The sequence below is a fragment of the Triturus cristatus genome, chromosome 5_1 (assembly GCF_964204655.1).
Source record: "Triturus cristatus chromosome 5_1, aTriCri1.1, whole genome shotgun sequence".
Lineage (NCBI taxonomy): Eukaryota > Metazoa > Chordata > Amphibia > Caudata > Salamandridae > Triturus > Triturus cristatus.
In genome coordinates, this window is record NC_140587.1 from 5,766,696 (window position 1) to 5,773,079 (window position 6,384).

The following is a 6,384-nucleotide window of genomic DNA, read 5'->3' on the forward strand; positions in this document are numbered from 1 at the left end:
TTACTTCCCACCACATTCCCCTATAAACACACTACCCGCTACAAATATTAAATGAATACAATTGACATAATTATCAATTAAACAATTAATACAAATTAATTACCAATTAATACAAATTATTTAGCAATTAATAATTAATCAACAACCAATTAATTTTCAATACCAATTAATAATTAACTAATAACAATTAAATTACTTCCCACCCTATTCCCCTATAAACCCACAACCCGCTACAGAAGTAAAACGCCAAATTAAATTAAAGATATATTAATTAACAATATACACACATCAATTAAATAATTAATTATTTACAATTATATTACTTCCCACCATATTCCCCTATAAACACACTACCCACTACAAATATTAAATAAATACAATTAACATAATTATCAATTAAACAATTAATACAAATTAATTACCAATTAATACTAATTATTTACCAATTAATAATTAATCAACAACCAATTAATTTTCAATACCAATTAATAATTAACTAATAACAATTAAATTACTTCCCACCCTATTCCCCTATAAACCCACAACCCGCTACAGAAGTAAAACGCAAAATGAAATTAAAAATTATTAATAATTCCAATAAATTATTATTTAATGTACTATAATTAAATTACTTCCCACCCTACTCCCCTATAAACCCACAACCCGCTACGGAATTAAATTACACAAAAATAAAATAACATAAAATTCATTACTTTAAAAATATTCTAACATACGTTACAATATTAATACATACTTTTAACACATATACTAACACTTAAAACACTATAAAAAATTCGATATTTTTAACAACTATATTATGACTGTCGATATTACTTACCTCTATATTATTGCAATCGATATTTCTTCCCTGTTTTTCGATATTCTTCACCACTATATTTTGGCAATTCGATATTTTGTCCATTCTATATTTAAAACTCGATATTCTGTCCACTCGATATTTTTTTTCGATATTATGTCTATTTACCAATATTTCACCAAATATGGTACTACCTATTTTAGCTATAAAATTCTTAATAGCAATCATCTTATTAGCCATTTTAGTCCAGATACTTTCAGCTTCCAATGGTACTAATTCTTCATGCAAATCAGTAATATTTTTGATATAGACCTTTAGATCTTTGCTTTCGTCAGGAATGTAAGTGCAACAATGTTGAACTTTCAGCATTCCACAGACTCCACCCTCTTTTGCCAATAGAATGTCAAGGGCAAGTCGATTTTGCATCGCCATAGCGCGTAAAGCAACCATTTCAGTATTTACCAAAAGAAAGCCTCCAGCGGTGCTTGTTGACAAGCGATCCACCACTGTTGACAGTTTCCGAATGCCATATGCATTCAATGAAATTCCCACTGCTGGTATTAAAGCTCCAAAAATATCTCCTACAATTTCTGTCCATGTTTCTCTTCTATAGCGTGTTAATGGATTAGTTTGTTCAGCATTTTCTACTCTATCCATGTGAAAAATCTTTGGAAAGACCAGGCCAACATAACATGTGCCATACCAATGGTCAGGCAACCTGTAATAAGCCTTGTTCCCACAAATATAATACACTCCCGGAAAGACTGGATCTTCTCCACCTCTAAATCCCCATCCGGTTGCAATGAAGTATGTATCATGGCACTCACTAGTCCCTATGAAATAATAATCATACTGGGATTTCTTCCTGGTAATGCATAGTTTGCCTTTCTGTGGTGCATCTATAGCCATAGTTGGACTACCTCCATTTTTCAACTCTTTTTCTTTCTCAATGTCCCACACTGTTTCACTCATCTTATGTCCTTCTGCTTTCTTATGCATGTTCAACCTTCTTCTCTCAACCATGTCTAGAAAAGTTTTCTCTTCTTCCTTCAAACTGCAGGTGAGATTGTTTCTAAAAACATATTCTAATGTTAATTCTCTAGTTTCGATAAAAATCTCACCTAAAGTGTTAGCTTCTTTAGCAGGATTCAGTTCTTTATTCATAGGCAGTTGCCCAAGAATATTATCTACATTAGACATGTTATAATCTAATTTCCCTAATTGATAAAATATACTAATCAACACACTACATGATGATAAGTCACTCCTTCTGAAACAGAGGCAGGTAAATGCATACAGACGTAGCAATCCCTTACATCCATTGTCTTTACATATTCGTACAATAATTTTGAAAACACATTGCTAGAAAAATCATTAATAGACCTATCCTTATGTATATATACATTGCTAGTTCTAGTTGGAACTATCTTCTGTGAACACTTCCCTATGTTAGTCCTGTTCTCAGTATGTCCTTCTAAGGTGTCTATTGTTACTCTAAAAGAGATCAGTAGAGCAAGCACGCTCCAAAGCAGCATTAATAATCCTGTACAGCAGCAGCACATCTTGCACCATCTTTTCATGAAGGTACATCTACTTTGATTATTCTCAGTGTTAGCCATCTTGTTAATTTGACCGTGTCTTTTGACTTAGCCTCTTCTACTCGACTACCGAACTTTTAGGGCAGCAAGTACCCACCAGATTATTACAATCTATTAGTTCTTAATTTACTCTTCACTTTCTTCTTCAAGTGACTTCTTTGGATTTACTCAATTTGGGTTTTCATCACTTTTCACTCTTTCCTCATCATCATCAAACTGTATTAGGTCCTGAACATCCGTTTCTTCTCCAATGTCGGACAAGATAACTCTCAGGATTCCAACTGCTTCTTCTTCAACCACTTTCAGTAAAGCCTCCTCTGGATTTCCTTGACTGTCTGCCTCTTCACCTTGTTCAGGCAGTGCCACATACGTCCATTCTGGCAACTTATACTTCTGGTTTGGTTTTCTGATTCTTTTAGTTTCTTCAGATATCTTTGTTTCCTCTCCTTTCGTTTGGTTTTGACTTGACACTTCGTTCACCTGTTCAACTTTCGAAGAGTTAACTTGTGTCAGTCGATATCTCAGTCTCTTTATCTTGTTGGGCAAAAGATCTCCTTTAGCATTTCTTTTTTGTTTTCCCTCTTTACTGTTTCTCTCTCCAATCCAAGTTCTCTTTCTCAGAACTCGACCTTCATGTATCTCATTTCCACTTTCATCAGATTCTGTCTCAGTTGCCTCTTGTTCATCAACAATTTTCCCTTCTCCAACAACTTTCTTTTCTCCAACAGTCTCTTTTCCCACCGATTGAGATTTCCCTACTTCTGTCCCTCCTCGGGTCTCCGACACGCAATCTTCTTGCTGTCTACTTGTCCCTTCACCTAGCTTGTTGTCGATGTTCCCTACACCTCCTCGGGGTTTTTCCGCAATCTGTCCCTCTCTTTCTTTTTCTGTCCCTTCCTTTTCCAGAATTATCTCAGGTGGAACTTTTCCAATTTTCTCATTTGATTCAGGTGTCACTTCTGTTGGAATGTTCTTTTCTTTTCTTTCTTTCTTTTTGTGTTCGTCACTGGTAGTTGGGACTTCAGGCACTTCTTCAGAATCTGGACTTGTCTCTGAAGTTTGCAATGTTTCTTTCAGAATTCCTTCTTGTGGGTCAAAAGTTGTTCTTGACTCACTTTCCCCCCTTTCAGGATTCTTTTTTCTTTTTACTGCCTCACTGTCTGCATCATCACTGGAATCTGATTCCTCAAAGTATTCTTTTCCAGCGCCGTCACTTGGATTTGGAACTCTCAGAGTGCGACTTGCATGTATCCAATTTTTCACTCCAGCACACTTCACAGCAGTCGTTGTGGTCAGAACGACTTGCCTTGGCCTTCCCCACCTTGGAACCAGGCAATTTCTCCTCCTGTGGACTTTTATTCTCACCCAGTCCCCTGGGCTCAGATCACGGGCTGGTTTTCTTTCAAGTGTGGTGGCGTCTTCTCCAACCTGGTGAAACACAGAATGAACTGCGTCAGCCAGGCCCTTACAGTAATCCAAAATCATGTCATCAGTTATTGGCATCAGCTTGTTGACTGGTACAAAGGCATGTCTCATAGCACGTCCCATGATGATTTCATGGGGACTCAAACCTGTTGTTCTGTCTGGAGTAGACCTAATTGTCATCAGGACTAGAGGCAAGACATCAGGCCATTTCATTCCTGTGGCCAGGGACATTTTGCCAATTCTGTTTTTGATGGTACCAATTATTTGTTCAACCACACCAGAAGCCTTTGGTCGGTAAGCACAATGTAGCTTCTGCTGTACACTTAATGCTTCACAGATCAAACCCATGATTTCATTATAAAAGTGTCCTCCTCTGTCTGATTCAATGGTCACTGGGAACCCATACCTTGGGATGAATTCTCTTAACAGTAGCTTGGCCACTGTTATCCCATCATTTCTTCTACCACCAGGACATACCTTAATCTATTGACTTGGGGCATTTCGATGAAGTCTATCTGCATTCTGGTGAAGGGTCCTCCTTCCCTGCCTATTGTACCTAGGCTCACCACTGTTCTCTTTCCAGGATTGAATTGCTGACATATCAGACATCTCTGACAGAGACTCTCTGCTATCAGCCTGAATTTACTCCGGGCAATGTCATTTGCAAATTTGTTCCCAAGGGTGATGAAATCATCACCTTGACTATGAGCAGCACATTTTACAACTGCTAGTTCTTTAGGCAGCTGTATCGCCTCAAGCAATTTTCCAACCACTTCAGCATTCTTTATGGGAGTTCCACTTGAGGTCAGGAAACCTCTTTGTGGCCATAACTGGCCAAAATCATGGACAACTCCGAAGCCATACTGGCTGTCAGTCATCACAGTCACTCTCACATTCCTTCCAATCTTGCAAGCCTTCGTTAGTGCCACCAATTCTGCCACTTGAGTGGATTTAACTCCTTTCAAAGGTGATGCTTCCACAACTCCTGAAACTGTACACACAGCATATGCGGCACTCAGCATTCCTTCATCAGTTCTCAGACAGGATCCATCCACAAACATCACATGATCACTTTCAGGCAGTGGCAGATCTCTTATGTCTGGTCTGGGTTTTGTACAGTAATCAAGCACATCCAGGCAGTCATGATCAACATCATCTCTCACACTCACACTTTCAGCATCTGGCAACAGCGTTGCTGGATTCACATTCACGCATCTCTCAAGACTCACATTTGATGCACCAAGAATGACTTTCTCATATTTAGTCAGCCGACTATGAGACATAAACTGTGTCCGGCTCCTTGTTAAAAGGATTGCCACATCATGAGGTACGAATACCCGTACAGGATATCCCATTATAGTTCCCTCACTTTGTTCCAGACTTCTGCATGTAGCAGCTACTGCTTTCAGGCAACCTGGTAAACCCACAGCTACTGGGTCAAGTGTTGATGAGAACTACGCAATTGGCCTCCTCAGACGTCCATGTTTCTGGATTAACACTGAAAGTGCACATCCATTCCTCTTACTACAGTACAGCTCAAATTCTTTTTCGTAATCTGGCATTCCTAGGGCAGGAGCTTCTCATAGCCTGTTCTTTAATTCTTTGAATGCTGCCATTTCTCCTGGGTTTAATTCCAAATGGGTCTTTCAGCTCACTTTTAATCAATTTAATCAGTGGCTTGGCAATTAAGGAAAAGTTACTTATCCACTGACGACAATAACCAACCATTCCCAGGAACATTCTCACTTCTCTTTGTGTCATTGGGGCTCTCATCCCTCTGATTATTTTGATCCTGTCAATGGTCACTTTCCTCAGGCCTTTCTCAATATTATGTCCCAGATACTGGACTTCTTTCTTGCAGAATTGCAATTTGGCTGGAGATACTTTTAATCCTCCGTCTGCCAAGTGATTCAGTAAAGCAATGGTGTCTACTTCACAAGCTTCACGTGTTTTTGATGCCACAAGCAGGTCATCAATGTACTGGAACAAAACTGAATTTTCAGGCATTGTTAAACTCTCCAGAGATTTTTTCAGCAATTGATTAAATATCGAAGGGCTCTCTGTATACCCCTGTGGAATTCGGCACCATGCCAAAATACGCTGTCCAAACCTAAATGCAAAAATCGGCTGGCTGTCGTGATGCAACGGGATTGAAAAGAAAGCATGGCACAAATCAATTACTGTGTACCATTCAGCATCATGGGGAATCTGATACAAAATCACTGCTGGATTTGGCACAATGGGACAGCATGACACAACAATTTTGTTGATTTTTCTCAAATCCTGTACTATTCTGAACTTCCCATTGGGTTTCTTCAGTCCCATTATAGGTGAATTACATGGGCTGCTCAATATTTCCCTTAACACCCCCTGCTGGATCCTTTTCTCAATTATAGGTGTTATTCCTTCAATTATTTCAGGTGTCAGTCTGTATTGTGGGATGTTTGGGTAAACTATTCCATCTTTTACAGTAATTTTTACTGGATCTACATTTCTCATCAGGCCCACATCTTCTCCAGTAAAATCCCAAACTGCTGCTTTTAC